This window comes from Natator depressus, chromosome 7 (genome assembly GCF_965152275.1).
Source record: "Natator depressus isolate rNatDep1 chromosome 7, rNatDep2.hap1, whole genome shotgun sequence".
NCBI classification, from domain to species: domain Eukaryota; kingdom Metazoa; phylum Chordata; order Testudines; family Cheloniidae; genus Natator; species Natator depressus.
In genome coordinates, this window is record NC_134240.1 from 94,496,535 (window position 1) to 94,514,806 (window position 18,272).

Here is an 18,272-nt window from a genome sequence, read left to right on the forward strand (position 1 = left end):
TTCTCGATAAACACTCTCAATCATTATTCCCAAAAGAATGTAAATTCTATTACCTTTGCCTGTAAGTGCTGGTACTTAAAAATGCTTGTGCAAATGTTTGTGTGTGCATTTACTGAGTCAAATATTTAACCCATGGGGTTGGAAGACGGGACTCTGAAATTATATCTGGACTTACAGGTGTGTATCAGGAGCACTTCTTTTGTCTCCCCTGAACGGGGGAAGTCTTAAGAATTGTGATCAAAGTTCAGCTGCACAGAGGGATGCTGTTGTACCTCTGTAGGCTTTTCAAATATATCTCCATAGATATATTTCAAATGCATATTTGTGTGTGTTAGGGTTTCACTATATGTAGCAGTGTTCCTCTAAATGTTCAAACTCTTCGTAAGGATTCTTTCATTCAGATCACCTTCCAGTTTTCAATTTACTTTATTAAAAATCTCCATAAATCATCACATTGCCAACTTCTTTAACTGAAACTCATTAAAATATCAGAAGATAATTTATCAGTCACATCTTATATATTGCTTTTCATATATCAATTTGTCATTTTTCTGCCTTCATTCTCCTTTTGTAGAGCCTAAGGAATTCTTATGTTATTTCAAATTTGTATTAATGAGGATGTCGGTGTATATTTTAACTGTTTTAACTCATCCAAAAGCTTAAATTAACTAAGTTAAAATGTGCCCAGTTTTTTTTTAACCTTTTTCATTTGATGAATTATAATATACTTTAATAATCTTTGTTGTAATGGCAATGGTAGTAATGAAATGTATCTGGTCAAATTTTTACATACATATTTTTATGTATTGTATGTTTTTGTGTGATATGAAACTCTTCATAAAAAGGGGTAAGCTTAAGCCTCTCCTACACTAGCAAAATTTCTCAAAAAAATTTCAAGAATCATAGGATTGGAAAGGACCTCAAGAGGTCTTCTGGTCCAGTCCCCTGCACTCAAGGCAGGACTAAGTATTATCTAGACCATCCCTGACAGGTGTTTGTTTAACCTGCTCTTAAAAATCTCCAATAACAGAGGTTCTGCAACCTCCCTAGGCAGTTTATTCCAGTGCTTTTAACAACCCTCATGGGAAGTTTTTCCTAATGTCCAACCTAAATCACCCTTGCTGCAATTTAAGCCCTCTGTTTTTTATCCTATTCTCAGAGGTTAATGAGAACATTTTTTTAACAACCTTTTATGTACTAGAAAACTGTTATCATGTCCCCCCATAGTCTTCTCTTCTCCAGACTGAACAAATCCAATTTTTTCAATCTTTCCTCAAAAGTCATGTTTTCTCGCACTTTAATCATTTTTGTTGCTCTTCACTGGACTTTCTCCAATTTGTCCACATCTTTCCTGAAATGTGGCACCCAGAACTGGACACAATACTCCAGTTGAGGCCTAATCAGAACAGAGTAGAGCAGAAGAATTCATTCTTGTGGCTTGCTTGCTAATACATTCCAGAACATTTGCTTTCTTTGCAACAGTGTTACACTGTTGACTCATATTTAGCTTGTGAGCCATTGTGACCCCAGATCCATTTCACAGGGGTGTGGTGAGGGTAAATATATTAAAGATTGTGAGGTGCTCAGATACATACAAAACCTAACATTAGACAGATAAGCATCTGCCAGTGTTTTAAGCACTGTGTCTTCTAATCCTGCTCAGAATAGGTCTGACCAACTTGGTCCTTAAAATGCCATTGGCAGCTCGCAGCATGTCCACATTAAGGCCCAGATTCTCATTTTCACTAAAGCTTCTTTATGCTACTCTGGCAGCATAAGTAGTAAATTACCCTGGGAGGTGGGAGGTTTCCAGAGCCCGAATGTCTACACCACAACGAAATAGCCCCCTTGACTGGACACTGGTTATAGCAGAATCCGTTTGAGAGGTTCCTTTATGCATCTGCTCTGCAACAGAAAACAAGGTGCATCTGACCAAGTGCATCTGACCTAGCCTGTGCTTCCTATTGAGAATAATAGCCATGTGACTCTGAAACAGGGATGTCCTCAGGCAAGAGTGTAGCGGAACAGCCAACGGGCTGATTGTAGGATAGAAATCAAAGATCAGATTAGGGGCAGCTTTTCTTGTTACAGTGGCCTTGTCTACACTGTATTAAAAAAAAAAGTTGTGTTCTTAACTCAAATTAGCTAATGAGTTAACTACTCAGGGTAAAATCCTAGTGAAGACAAGGCAATTTGTAGTTTTCACACAAATTAGTAGGTTGACATCAAGCTTATGGGGGATCATTGGCTTTGACTCAGCCGGCTAACTCATGAAAACTACAAACTGCATTGTCTTCACTAGGATGTTACCTCAAAGTAGCTAATTTAAATTAAGGACACACACCTCTCTCTTTCAACAAAGACAAAGCCAATGAAATGTTAGCTGGAGTTTCTGCAAGTGGAATTCTTTTTATGTAGTTTTGCTGTTGTTTCCATTTCTGGTCAGACTAAACACGAATTGTGTGCATCTTCTGAATAAAAATAGATTATGAGAAAATACCCCGAGAGTCTGTTTCACTGCTTTCTCCTCTAATAAGAAACAGACCCACTGCAAAGCACCCAAAATCTACTCTGAAAGGACATTTGTCACCTTTTTCACTGAAAATTGGTTCTTGTCCATGGTCATTAGGTGTTTCCTGTGTCTCTGTTGTCCACAGGCCTGTAAGAAAGACACATAATGGGTGAGGACGCCCTACTCTATCCTCTTTTGACCAAGAATCCAGATCAGAAGAGGTTGTAGATAATCTTTTAACTACCTCTCCTTAGGACCTGATTACAAAAACAAAAAAACATATTGGACAATGGCTGCTGTTGAAGTTGTTCTGAGCACATTTTGAGCTGCAAGCATGGGCAAGGACAATCATATTCAGCACCATTTTAGGCATTCAAGCAATAAATAATTGCGGGTGCAGAAAGAGAATCCAGTTTCTAAAAAATCTTGCCCTTGATTTAACTTCTTTCTTATACTTTATACCTTGCCTTGCTCATATTGGTGGTCCTTGTTTCTTAAACTACATTTGGCCTACTCAAAGATGCCCACCTCAGAGAAACAAGGGGACAGTTAACGGGTGCTTCTTCAGGACATGAACCTCAACAACCAGCTTCAATTCCAGCAGATACCTTGATTCCAGCAGATGAGATTAGCCTCTTTTAGAACAAAACATAAGATCATAAAAGTTTCCGCACTGGATCAGACAAATTGTAGTTCTATCTAGGCCAGTGTTTTCTTCCCAGCTAGCAGCCAATATAGAATTATTCAGTAGATGATGAGAATGCTATAATTCCACCTAACTAATTTATTCAGTGCTATTTGGGGGGCAGGAAGGGGTGGAGCAGAGATTTTTAAAGCCAACCACAGACTTATTTGTCTCAATGACCTCTGCAGCAGTAAATGCCACAGAATGATTATACTCTGGGGGATGGAGGGGAATCCCTATATTTGTTAAAATGTCATGTGCTTTAATTTCATCTTGTACTCTTCGTTTTCTATTTCAAGATAGGGTTAAAAGGAAGATACTAAGTAGTTCTTACTAAGCCCTTTATAATCTCACCTCAATCAAATCCTTCTGATTCACCTTTCACACTAAATTATCCCAGTCTTTTCAGTCATTCTGTGTTCCTATGGATATTCTGCCACACCACTAACCATTTTCTGTACCCTTCTCTGGACTCTTTCAGTCTCAGCTCTATCTTTCTTGTGCAGCTGTTAGAAACCACTGGGATCATATTCACTTGGGGAAATTGTTCATAAAGATGGAAATACAAATGACAGTGCTTCACAATAGGTCTCTCAGCATACTTGTGAGAATGACCAAGTAAGTGCAAAATCCTTGAATTTAAACCCAATGTGTTAATTTATATGCTCTGTACATACTCTTCTTTTTTATAGGTTTCATGCAAGGTGGAATCTGTGAAAGTTTCAGATGACAACACAACCCAAACTTGCAGCCTGTTGTAAATATATTGCAGGTGCAGGAACCTATAGACACAGAGGCAAAGTATTTTTCACAGCAAATACTTTCCAGTTTCATGGACATGCTGTGGGAAAATATTGTGAATTGCATGGTAATGATGTGGGCCTGCCAGGAGGGGGAGCCAGGGTCAAAGAAAAGTAGCCTCAGGAGGATGGCCCAGTGGGACAGATCAGGGAGGGAAAACCAAGAGCCCAGGTTTCAGAGTAGCAGCTGTGTTAGTCTGTATTCGCAAAAAGAAAAGGAGTACTTGTGGCACCTTAGAGACTAACCAATTTATTTGAGCATAAGCTTTCGTGAGCTACAGCTCACTTCATCGGATGTGATGAGCCCAGGAAAGGCAATCTAATGGTAAGGAGCCTGAGGAGGTAGTAACAAGGAATAGGTCCAGCAGGAAGTAGGGAAGGGTGGTAGGCGATAGCCACTCCAGCAGGAACAGGTGTTTCCAGGGGTTTTTGCAGGTCAGAAATATTTGAACTAGATATAGCTGGAATTCAGCCAAAGAATGATGAGAAATGACAGCATTTTTGCACCATCCATATAAAATACACAGCCTTAGTCACTGCCACGTTGAAGGTTCCTTCAAGTTTCATCAATCTAGTCCCTGTGAAGTTTGACACAAGAGACAGAATTCTTGAAATCATATTTCCTTCACAAAATAAAGGAGACAATCAAATAAAACATTCGACTCCTTTACTAGAGCTTAAGCCATGCTGTATCAATGAGTAAATATTAAAGAGCTCCCTTTCCTCTAAAGGAATTAGTCCTGATTCATTTTCATTCCACAGTTCTGAGTTGTATATTTTGTGCAGAATTGCTTTTGTCTTGCCTTTCTCCTGCACGACGTTGGATCATGGATGGATTTGATAAAAGCATCAGACACACATATACAAACAGAAGGCTGTTTGTAAAAAACTGCCAGTGATGAACACAGCTTTCGTTCAGCTGAGATTTTCATGCCCTCCACTGACATCCACTTTTTAGGACTTGTCTACAGACATAAATTGGACTGCTTTAACTATCCTGGCACAGTTATAATCCCCCAAGTGTAAGTACAGTTATATCTGTACAAAGATGCTTTAGAACAGTACAGCTATTCCCATACTGGAAGGGAAATTAGCGGTACCAGTATAAGGCAGCTTTATACCAGCATAACTGCATACACATGAGGTGTTGTACTGGTATAACTATTTTGGGCAGGGGAAATCACCCTATGTCAGTGGTTTTCAAACTTTTTGAGCTGAGTCTCCCACTTTGAATTACAAATTTTTGGTTACACCCCCTTCCTCCCCCCCCACCCCCGCACCCAGACAAAAATAGACACATGCAAAAGTATGCTTGACAGCCTACTCCTAGACTTAACACAGCTTTAATTAAATTACCTCAAATTAAATTAAATTACCTCAGCAGCTGGCTGCTTCAGCCTTGCTGGCAGGCTGCACCCTTAGGGCAGAGCCAATACCTGCCCCTCCCCTCTTGGGTTTTCAAGGTGGGGAAAGGTGTGTACGATGGAGGTGGAGCCAGCACTGGGCATGGAGGCTGCCAGGAGCAGAAATCGGACACTCACCCTTGCTGAGGTGAGTCAGGGGTGGAGGGGATGGTCCCTCCCTGAATCCCACTTCATGGGGCTGGCCTGAGCTGCTTGGCATTCTCACTCACCCACTCAACTATTCCTTGAGGGGGGGCAGGGGTGCCCCACAATTTGAAAACCTCTGCACTATGTGATAGAGTCTATCAGCCTTCTCTGTCCCCTACTGGGGCACCCTGACACCTCCCTGCTACTCAAGGAAAAGCCACTCCTACCGCTACCAAAGAGACAGTCTTTCAGAGGCTGGAGGAAACACTGACCAGTCAGGAGCTACCAGGCATGCCTGTGTCTTTGCAGGGGCAGTGCAGGGTGAGGCTGGGTTAGAGGAGGAGCAGCTCAATGCCAGCCCAGAACCCCAGGACCAGGTCAGGGCCTTGCCTGAAGTGCTGCAACTGTGCACGTGCCTTTGAGGTTTGTCAGGATGTATGTGCCTTTAAACACACAAATTCTGAGTTTTGTTAGCCACCCTGCTGCAAGGAGGCAGCCATGACTCGGGGACTAAGGCAGGGAGTGCCTGCAGCACCACACTTGGCTCCACAGGAACAGCCCCACCTGGGACATACTGGTACAAAAAAAAGGTGTGTCTCCTTTCTAAAAGGGAACGGTAGATAGCAACATGGAACTCATCCTTTTATAAAGGCCTCAGGAAATGCCCACAGGTATGCTTTGATGACCTTTATTTCATTAACAACCAGTGATAATGGACAACAAAATTATCCTGCTCTAGAGCTGGGTTAAAGTCATTTTTGCTCCGGTATTCATAGTTGTTCAGTGTTCCAGAATCAGGATTAGCCTAAAAAGTTCCCTTTTTTCTTTCAGGATTAGAGAAGATTTCAATCCCTTTTCAGACTGATTCACAATGAGTGAACCATGCTCAGCAGTAGAGGTGAGGGCATATTTTCTGCTAGTCAGTATCTGTCAGCAAAACTGAAACTTTTGCTGACACAAATCTCTGGTCCAGAGGGAATTTTTTTCTGCTTTCTTAAGAACTGCAGAAAAATAGAGTTAAATTCCCATTTAAGGGTCTGTGTAAAGTTTTGATATTGAAAGAAAAAAACAAACTGCAAAGTCAGCATAACTCAGATAAATGATCTTACAAGTAAAACCAATGGTCAAACATTTTAAAAAACTTCCCACGTGTTTTCATGTACAATATTGAGAAAGACTTTGAGTCAAATTAATCTCTATGTAACTCCATTGAAATGAATGCAGTCACACCAAGGATGAATATGGTTCAATTTCTTGTCAAATTTGCAGCTCTCTGTTTCAGTCAAGGAGGAAGAGAGATCAGCTTAAGTATTCTGTCAGAAAATTTCTTTAAACAGATGATGCATGACCCTAGGAAAAAAAAAACTTAGCAAAGTTTTGTAGAGAACTGAAGAAAAAACCCTGAAGAATAAAAATGTGTCAAACTCTCTGGACTTGTTATGTCTAAATCACTTTCTTTAAGAGACAAGGTTTTATAAATGCCTTTTAGCTTAATTTTGCAGCTCCTGGATGACACCAAGTGGTTACTCATGCCAATTACTCTATTTTTTTCTGGTTTCAGAGTAACAGCCGTGTTAGTCTGTATTCGTAAAAAGAAAAAAGAAAAGGAGTACTTGTGGCACCTTAGAGACTAACCAGTTTATCTGAGCATGAGCTTTCGTGAGCTACAGCTCACTTCATCGGATGCATAGCATATCGTGGAAACTGCAGAAGACATTATATACACACAGAGACCATGAAACAAAACTTCCTCCCACCCCACTGTCCTGCTGCTAAATTGGAACCATGTTTTGCTGAAGGGGGAAATGGGAACAGGGAATGAGGGTAAGGAAATTGGAACCATGTTTTGCTAAAGGGGGAAATGGGAACAGGGAATGGGAGTAAGGAAACTGGAATCCTGTTTGGTTAAAGGGAGAAATGGGAACAGGGACACAGGTGTAAGGCTCTGTGGTGTCAGAGCCGGGAAGGAGGATACTAAGGAAGGAAACTGGAATCATGCTTGCTGGAAGTTCACCCCAATAAACATCGAATTGTTTGCACCTTTGGACTTCGGGTATTGTTGCTCTCTGTTCATGCGAGAAGAACCAGGGAAGTAAGTGGGTGAAGGAATAAGCCCCCTAACATCTATTTTTTTCTGTGAACAGTCATAACAGCCATGTTAGTCTGTATCCGCAAAAAGAAAAGGGGGACTTGTGGCACCTTAGAGACTAATACATTTATTAGAGCATAAGCTTTCGTGGGCTATAGGCCACTTCATCGGATGCGTAAGATCTTCTCTAGTAAGCTATTCAAATATGTTAAAGGGATAATTCATTGCTTATGCAGCTTGTGTTCCTCTGTTTTAAACTCAGTTTTGACTAAAGTGTCAGTTTCAATACTCTTTTGGAAGAGCTTCCTCTCTCTACCCATTCCTCCCACCCCAAAAAAAGTCACCTTAAGGACATAACGTTTGCTTAGGTCCTTGCAAGTCTATTGTAGAATGTTGTCCTTAATGTATCTTTCATGTAGTTTTCAAAAACAACCTAAAACACTGGAGATTCTTTTTGACCCTGCGGGACCCTGTCTTAACTTGATACAGATTAGCTCTTGTGGAAGGTCAGCATAAAGGCAGAGACACATACAATTTGATAAAGAAATTCAGTCAGACAAATCTCCTAGGCATGATTATATGTGAACAACTGATGTAGCACTCTGGTTATAGGAGTAATCTCCTTAAGTATTATAGCAAGCAAGCCTATGAAATGGAAAACTCTTTAGCACATTGCAGTTTTCTTTCTTCACTGTTGTTTGAAAGAGATAAACGAAAATCATCACTACACACAGTATTTATTAAGCAGTATGTTTCCATGATTTTACACCAAGTATTGTACATGCAGCTATGTGTTTAATGGCAAGGAAGATCACCACCACCAAAAACCAAAACAAAAAACACTTTTCTTAGAACTCAAAGATGGATGTAAGGTTATATATACATTAAGGAAATATAATGCTCTGAAAACAATCTCTCACTTCTGGAATTCATCTATAGTTTGCTTTGAACTGCATTGGATCATTGAACACTACACTAATTTGAAGAATTAGACTTAGCTCTTCAAATTTTCATTGGCAGGAGAGAAATATTTCTCTGATACTAACATACTCTAGAAGAGTCTTGTTGGTACATAATCAAAATTATAGCAGCTAAAAGAACTCCCATACCGTGGATTTTACAGGCAATAAGGCAGCAGAGGCTCTTACTGAATAACGCAAGAAGAAAGTTTAACTGAAGCTTGATCTTGGAAAAAAGTCACAGAAATGTGGTAGCTAGCTTGGAAATGTTTAAATGACTGGAGAGGAAAAACATGTTGTCAACTAGCTTTCATCTTTAGAAATCGTCTAATTTATTGAAGTTTATATTTCTCAAAATTATATAGAGGTAAAATTTCTCTTTCAAGGACTCTCCATTTGTCTCCAAATACAAAACAGCAAAAATTGCAATCTGGAGATGAATTTTGGGACAACTCAGGAGAGCATTACTACTGTTTGCAAGATCTGATTTGTGGGCCAGTTTTCCTCTAATTTACACACTTTGTAATCTCATTGATTGCAGCTTCCTCTCCCCAGCTCCCCCCCCCACACACACACACACACGATGACAGTGAAGAGTATAGACCTATATGATTCCACCTTTCTCTAATACTGTATTATTAATCACAGCAAAGCATCTTAGAGTAAAAAGAAGCAATGTCATATGCCTGATATTAATTTTTCAGGCTTTCTGGCAAAAATTTTCAAATCTAATGCTAGGCTCCTAAATCCATATGTAGGCATCTAAAGAGCCTATTTTTCAAAAAGTGCTGAACACCCAGCTGCTCTCATTAATTTTTGAAAATACTGCCCTTGACCTAGAGCCTTAATGTTAATAGATTCTACAACATCAGTATGGAAAATAATATGGGTCATGGCCCTGCCAGTTGCATCCATACCTTCCCTTGCTTCCCCAAGGTAAAGTCCCATATAAGTGCATTGGATGCTAAATGTTTACATTGTGAATACCTCTTTCCCCCATCCACAGCCTAAATATCCTACAAAAGGTTAAGCAGCCTGAAGATGCCTCATAAAACTTACTAACAGGATTGCTTCCAAGACCTGCCTTGGTAGCAGATTCTACCCTGTGTGCTTGTCAAATAATATCTTCAGTAGAATAATCAGATAACATGAAGCTGTCACTCTCTATCAAGAACTGCACTAAGATATCTTGATTTGAAAGCTCTGATCAGAAAGATGTTTACATTGGCTACAAAGCTTGCAAAGGCACATTTGTGACTAATTCCTCGAGAAGTTTGGTAAGGCCCTAAGTATGATACTCTTCTAGATTCTCTAAGGAACTAGGCTGCCCTTCAAAGGTTGATAATCACCCTCATGCCCCAAGCGATTTTTCTAACAAGACAGTCACCTTGCTTTTCCTGAGCTCTGGGGTTTCAGTGCTGAACCTGATTCGGAATGACAAGGACCCTGGAATTAATGAACGTCATCTAGATGGTAGGCATGAAACCCTGCTTCATTTAAGTCTGTGATATTAACAGTATTAAGGAGATGCATGAAAATTGTATTATATCCCAATTTGTTGTAATGTTTTCAATCCAACCACTTGTTCACATAGGAAGTAGTGTTAGAACTATTTAGATGACATATTATTTGGCATTAATCAGGGATGAATTTAGCTCAGGGTCTTAAAATAATCAATACAATACAGCAGTTGTGAAAAATTGGGACACTTTTTTTTCGGGAGGGGAGGGGGACTATAGTTTTGTATACAAGACAAGCCCCTAATATCAGGATGGTCCTAATAATATTGGGACATCTGGTCACCCTAAATACAACACAATTCTACATATGACATGTTAGAGTGTTACAATATTAGCAATAAATATCAATAAAGACAGAGAATTAATTACAAGTGAAAGGCCTGAGCCGGGTCCCACTGAAATCCAGAGCAAAACCCCATTGATTTCAATAGGAGAAGTAGTAAAGATTTTACACTGTTCATTATTTCCTTTCAGAATAAGGAAATACCCTAATAACAGGCAACTGTGAACTATGGTGGGCCCCTTATTCCTTTGAAGGAAGTCAAGTCATAGCTAATGTCCCAATCCTGCAAGATTCCACATACCTCCAATGAATAAATCTACTGATTCCTTTCGTTCCAAAGTATCCTAGTTCTTGTCTCATTCTTGGTAGTTCCACCACCTTCCTTGCTTTCATCATTGCCAGTGCAGCTCTTCCTTGACAGTCTATTGTCTCTTCCTTCATTATCTTCAGAATAGCTTTGCCCGTCTATTGTTGGGACAAGGTACTGGGTGAATTGCACAATTCCAAGGTGTGATTGTCTATCTTCATGATGCATGAGTGACACATCACCTCTTTTTTAACAGACTGGAAGAAAAAAACAAAAAATGAAGTGCAGCATGGAGACACCTGACCAATAGTAACATAGGGCAGGAAGATGAAGGCAAAGGAAGTGCACCCAAAGCAGTGTGTACATTAAATGTGTACATCAGACACTCATTTCTCCAAAATTGTAATAATAACACTGTCACCCAGAAAACCTGAACAATAAAGAGTCTTGACATTTAAATGCTGCTGTCTTAAGAATGGTCCCATGTTAGCAATTTCATTGTATGACTATATAACTAAAATAATAATAATGAAAAATATATTACCAAACAGAGTTAAGGTCGAATGGAGCAAACAATCATTCTTATTTTGAGCTGGCTTTCATACGCAACATTACTGTAGAAAAGCATCCCTTCCACACTAGTGCTCTGGCTACAGAATTTTGTATGTGCAGTCAGTGTTGAAATTCATCTAGTACCTTTCAGTCTTAAATGTCAGAAAGCGTATCCTAATAGGATAGTACAATAATCTTATGTCCTTCTTAACAGTAGTGCATACAAACACACTGGCCTTCTGTTCCACCTTTGGCTTGGTGTAGTTAACCTGAGCTATGCTGTGTAGTGTGCAGTTAAAGAAATATCGTAAAATCTTTCATTGTGCCATCTTATGACATTTCACTGTTGCTAAAACAAAAACAAAAACTTTTGTATTGTTGTGCTTGCAAACTCAACTTGAGTGGATCTGAAGAACATTGGAGACCAGAAATTAAATACAGCAGCATGAATAAAAAAAATAATCTTAGTATTAAAATCACATTGTATTCATGGCAAATAAACATTTTGTCCTCCTCCAAATCACACAGCAAAATGTACTTTTTTCATGATACATTTCAATGATACTCCAGCAAAGAAAGCCATATGGTTTTGCTTGCTTGTTTGTTTTAAGAGTGTGCTATATTAAGGCTGACTTCTGCTGGGTGTTTACAAGTCAGAAATAGATCATCTAAAATAGGCCCTGATCCTGTCACTGTATCTACCTAAGCAGACCCTTTTACCTACATCAGTATTATCAAAACCAAGGGCTGGGAAATTATGACTCAAGGCCCCCCCAGAATCATAAGATTTAAAAATACTTTTTGGGTTCTTTTTAATTGCCTTTTGGCTTTTGAAGCATTTGTAAGCTTTCCTCTGCAACGAAGAGGGTTACATTTTTCCTTTTTTTATTTGTATTTTAAATGAAAGCTGAGATTCTCACACAAGTACAGGAGCTGGAGCTCTAAGAAAAGTACCAAATATCATGAGAGTTGGCAAGACTGTAATGGATTCATCTGAATGTAAGCTCTGTGGGGGGCGGGGAGAGGGTCATATCTCTCTGATCCGTTCTGCACTGATTTCACCATAGATAATCAAACATAAAACAGCTGGGTCACACTGCCTCCTCTACTTCAGTGAGTAGGATGAAAATGTCCCTTTCTGCCCCATCCTGTCCCCATGGCCCCCTCCCCTTCATCACTGCACCATGCACAAGCTTCTCTGCAGGATATTTTGGTGGTGGGGAGAGGTAGAAAGGGGAAGTGGCTGAACTCCACACCACTGTCCCAAGCAGAGCACTTTGAATAGATGTCCTAGCTGAAGCTGTACTCAGTTAACAGCAGTGAGGCTCCTTCAGGAGCTTTGCTCCCCAGCGGAGCTCAGCACAGCCCCCTATTCAGGAGGAGTCCTTACTGTATGGAGCCAGATGTACCATAGTCATCCCTACCAGGTTGGGAAGCCTGATCTTTCATTAGTTAATCACACAGCTTTCCAATTTCACTTTTGTACAACGAATTTGCACAGAAACTGCTACAAGCTATTTCCCAAGGTGATGAGCCATGAAGAATAAGCCCTTCTATGTCTACCCTTGATGACTCAGCTTGCAGACTTTACCTTGTGAGCTCAATATCCTTTGTCTATTCATGTCACACTGCAGATTAAATTTAGACCGCTTTCTAACATCGCCTAGGCTTCACTATTAACAGTTACCGTACACATTTGCCAAAACTCACACCACTGGGAAATTCAAGCCACCCCAAGTACAGAAGCCAAAGGAGCTGCTGAATCAGAGTGTAGTGTTCAAAAATGGAGTCATTACACTCTAATCTCTTCCCAAATTCCAAAGGGATTTGCCCCCCATGCCTTTGCTTGAGCACCAGGAACACTAAGAAAGAGGGAGTGTGATCTGAGTACCGAAGCGCACATCTCAGTGCCTTCTTTTTCTTGAACATCTGGAAGGTCCCTCCATGAGCAGTCAAAAAGAAGAAATATATTAGAGAGACTCAAAGTGGGAATAACACTTGCTTACAGTCCCCATATGGGAAAATGAAACAAAATTTTAGTAGATATCAAATAATGTTACAAATGTTTGGGGGATATTAAAATCATATTTAAATATTACAAAATAGAAACCTTTATAATACTTAAAATATAAATGACTATTATTAAAAAAATTTCTATGGAACCATGTATTTTGTACAATACATCCATAGTACAGTATTTACTACATGTTAACCTGATGTAAAAATATATTATACAGATATCATGTTTTTCCAGAATATAGAATCCATGCTAAAAATTATAAAGTTAACGTTCCTTCAGTTACATATGAACATATATCTTATAAAATAATATTCTTATAATGATATTAAACATTCATTATGTAAGTTTTATAAAAACTTATATCACCATGTTGAAATGCTGGTTGTTCTTTCAACAGCTCCTCCCTCACAAAAGTGGAATCTCATATGGCATCTTTTTTATTCTGTCAGGAGTATTAGGGATGTTTCCCATAGTGTTGATATAAATAATTTTAAAAGTGTGTTGGGAGGAGAAGAGTTACTTTATCCTGTTAGATACTATTCAACTGCTTGCACCACCAATGAATTTCCCTACTGTGTCTTTCCCCTCGACACTCCTGGAACACCTTATTTTGAATGACCACATCCCTCTGTTTTAAGTTTGACCACTCTCTCTTATCTGATGTATAATTAAAGGTGTGGCTACACAGTTTTTAAATTACTGGTCTGGTTTAGAAACTAACACATTTACAGTGATAACCTTTACGGAGATATGCACCTTCATACTGGTGTAACTGTATCTACCCTTCAGAGATGTTGTACCGTTTTAACTATATTTCTAACTATGTTTCTAAACTGATTAAAGCAGAATAACTCTCAAGACTAAGATCAAGGTGCATGTCTTGGTAAAGCTTATTCTGTAAATATGTGAGTTTCTCAACCAATACAGTCAGAGTGGTACAAAAACCTGTTTGTAGGCTGGCCCTAAGAGGAATGATGCTCCTTTTGTACTACTAATGAATTCCAAATTGATTGAAGTTAGATTCCTTTGAGACTTACATTTTTAAAGAAACACTCTCGCAGTATGCAAGTTAGAAACTGGATGTATCAGGAAGGGAGTAGGCAGAAGCACTGCTGTGAAGCAGAGAGAAATGCAGAGTAGCTTTAGGGGTAATATTGTTTTCCTTATTTTAATGAAGTTCCTTCTTCAATGTTAGAAGAAAGCAACGCTTTGCTACATGGTACATCTGGTGAGTAATTTACATCACTGAGGATTTCAGCCCAATTTAATGTCCTAGGGTGCTTGGGAGAAATTGCTGTAACAATTAAGAACCACAAAAATTCCTTCATATGTTCACATTTTAGTCAGATTGAGCTCAAATCTGTTTGGTGATTAAGATTAATTATTTCAAAGAGAAAAAATTAATGTGATGAGAATTCTGCTGACTGGTGGAACTTTTATTGAACTGTTAACATTTGAGTGGAAATATTGACTCTGACACAATATTATTATGCTTGTAGCAAAGTTGCCACCCCAATACATCCCCTTGTGGTCAGATGTGCACCCACGCACTCACACGCACAGTCTGTCAGCCTACTCCTGCCACAGGGGTGTCCTGGCCTTCCGGTCAGGCTGCTTTACAGAGTCCTTTACCAGAGTCCTAATGTAATGTGTACATAACCAAACCTTCAGCACGGCTGGACTCAGCGGAAAGCCATCTCACTCAGGCATGCCTCTGCTGCTCTTTCTAGACTGTCCTGGCTAGCCATAGGTTTCCATGCTTTCATCAACCCCACCACTCCTCCCCTCACTCAGGGGTTCAGGCTGGCTACAGCTCCTCATGGTCCCTGTCTCTAGACAGGCTTCCTGCTCACTCCTGCAGAAGCCTGTTTGCACTCTCTCATTTTCAACCTTCTTTCAGGTTGCTTGCCAGAGAGAGGGAACTTTCCAGTGGGTCTCCCCACTCCAGTTGGACTCACCCAGCTCTTTATGAGGAAACAAGCAAACAAAAAACCTGCTTCCCCTTCCCCATGCTGGGCTTCCCAGCTGGGCTTCCCCATGCTGGGCTTCCCCATCCTTCCTGCTTCCCCTCCCCCATGCTGGGCTTTATCTTTAATTAGGCCTGGCACACCCTCCAGGTATACCCAGGCTGGTTCATGGGCTTCTCAGGCTCATCTCAACCTTTTCACAGCATGTCGGGGGTAAACCCCATTCCAATGCTGTTTGTTTGATTTTTAGGAGGCTTATAAAAAAATGGAAGGGCGTGTATAGAGCTGAAGTTATAGCAGGGTGTGGTGTGTATGTGCTGCTTGTAATTATTAGAACTGGGAGCACTGGCTGTTGGGAGTCTGAAAGGACAGGAAACAGGAAGGATGGGGGGGAAGTTGAGGAGCTGGAGTGAGAACTACCGAGGGTGCAGCAGCAGCTTGGTAAAGAGGTTTCCACTTTAAAAAATAAAATCCTGTTGAAGTTTGTTAGTACCTTGCATGGTTGCTACAACATCTTGGTAATGAGGATGGCTCTTCTGCCTCTGAACCCACCTGTACCCTTTCTGCAAAGCCCAGGTGAGCCTCCAATTGCTTTTATTGCTTGGATCTACATGTTTGAGACTTATCTGCTTGCAATCAGTGCTACAGAGATTTCTGAAGTAAGAAAGCGTGCTCTGCTAATCCACTGCCTTGGAGCAGAAGGGTAGCGTATATTTACACTTTTCGCCTTGCAGATGATAAATATGAGACTGCACTCACTGCATTAAAGAACTTTTTTGTGCCAAAAGTGAATGTAGTAGTTAATCGCTACAGATTTCGACAGCATGAGCAGAAAATGGGGGAGACTATAATGCAGTATATTGCTTACTTGAGGAGTCGGATTGTAACTTGTGACTTTGGGAATATGGCAGATGAGATGATTAGAGACCAGCTCATTGAGAAAACAACCATGCTTCATGTAAGAGAATGCTTACTTCTAGAACCACAACTTACACTAGAAAAAGCAATACCCATTGCTACTCAGATTGAGTCAGCTACAGCTGAAGCCAAAATAATGAGCATGGATACAGGAGGCACCCAATCAGCAAATTCAAAATACAGTAAAAGCATCCTTTCACTGTGGATCCCCACAACACTTTGCAAGCTACACAGGATGTCCGGCAAAAGTAGCTCATTGCAATCATTGCAAAAAGATTGGGCATTTTGCTAAAGTATGTCGCAGCAGCCAGTTCAATCAACAGGTGCATGCAAATGTGTAGTCATTTACACCTATTGAAAGTGTGTGTAATGTGCTACCAAAGCAGAATGGTTTCATTCTGCACCTGCTTGCAGTCTGCAGATGTGCAAATGACTACACAAGGTGCAAATCAGTGGAGAATTAGGACTCAAGTCTTGGTATTAAGATTACAAATTCATAGGACAATTGGCACATGAAAAACAATCCATGATGAAAGTGACCTAAATGGATTCCTGAGCGTACAACTGTAACACTAAGTCTGGAAACATATGGAAATCTTTGAAGCCCTTTGTGGGAGAAGGCCATGTGTTTATACACAGAAAAGCAGAAGGAACTCTGCAATCTGACTGTTGAGGTGTTCCTGTTACAGTGGAAAAAGATGCAAGAAAATGAAGCACCAAGAAAACTAACTTGCTCGTTCACAGAAAAACCTGGGGAGTTTCTCTTCTACCTTGTTCTGAGGTAATATTATTATTATTTACATTGCAGTCCTCAGAGACCCAAACAGGACCAGCACCCTATTATGCTAGTGCTGTACAAGCATATAGGAAGACAAGCCCAAACCCCAAAAGGTAACCATATAAACTTTGAAACAAGGCACCACAGACAAGCATAATAAACAATGGACAGGAATGCAGGAAGGAGGGCAAAGATGGTAGAAGTAAGATCAAATGGTTATACAGGCTATCTAGAAACACAAGTTGATACTTCCAAATTTGAACCATTATTTACTGGTAAAAAGAAATTAACAATATCATCTGTCTCCATTTGCTGATTTCTTGTATCCATCACAAGAAAAGTGCATCTTAAGGAGGGATTTGAAGGAGAAGAATTAGTTATATGAAGGTTGTTCCATACACAAAGGGAAACATGTAGGAAAGCACAGAGGCTTTTGAGAGAGAAGTGGACATTCAAGACTGGCATGAATGGCAGAGAAAAGTGGGGGATAAGCAATATGACATAATAAGAGACAAGACTGGGAGAAGTAGTATTGTGAAGGACCTTAAAAGGTAGGACAAGAAAGCTTGAGTCGGCTATTGTTGAAGAGGAACCAGAGGAAGGATTCAAATAGGAATGTAATGTGGCCAGAATGACGAGCAAGGATGACATTAGCAGCTGCATTGTGTATGAACTGAAGGGATTGAGATAGGTGTTGGGGAGGCCAGAGAGCAGGAGATAGCAGTAGTCCAGATCTAAGTTCCCTGTAAGCTATGTGGCTATGCAGCAGCCTATTAAGCACTGTGCAGGTGCTCACGGAACCCGCCCTGCCGGGAACTGCCACGGCCGGGGGAGAGGCATCCCTCTCCCGGCCCCAACCCAGCCTGGCCTCCAGCCTGCCACGGCCGGGAGAGGGGGGCCCCTCCCATGGCCTCAACTCAGCCCTGGACCTGCTGGGGGAGGGGTGCGGCCCAAACCCAGCCCTGGCCCAGACCTGCCACGGTTGCGGAGACCCTCTCCCAGCCCCAACTCAGCTCCGGACCTGCCATGGCTGAGGGAGGGGCGGCTCCAGCTCAGCCCTGGCCTGGACATGCCGCAGCCAGGGGAGGGGCATCTATCCTGCAGCCCCAGCCCCAGAGCTGCCGTGGTGGGGAGAGAGCTGGGGGGAGTCCTCTCTCCCTGCCACAGCCCCGGGGCAGCCTGCACCCAAAAGCCCTCATCCCTGGCCCCACCCCAGTGCCCGCTCCCAAGCCAGAGCTCTCAGCTCCTGCACCCCAACCCTCTGCCCCAGCCCTGAGCTCCCTCCAAACACCTACACTCCGAACCCCTCAGCCCCACCCCCACCCCATTAAT

General features: G+C 41.0%; 1 protein-coding gene across 2 annotated transcripts in view; it reads left to right on the forward strand.

Annotated features, from left to right (window-relative positions):
* The window catches only part of LOC141991668 (heparan sulfate glucosamine 3-O-sulfotransferase 1-like), a 125,300-nt gene extending 117,741 nt beyond the window's left edge, over positions 1-7,559 (forward strand). For both annotated transcript variants that reach the window (XR_012640425.1, XR_012640426.1), the window contains exons 3-5: positions 3,679-3,815; positions 6,379-6,445; positions 7,109-7,559. The gene's annotated coding sequence lies outside the window, so the exon portion shown is untranslated. The remainder of the gene's footprint in view (positions 1-3,678; positions 3,816-6,378; positions 6,446-7,108) is intronic.
* Positions 7,560-18,272: the final 10,713 nt, after the last annotated feature.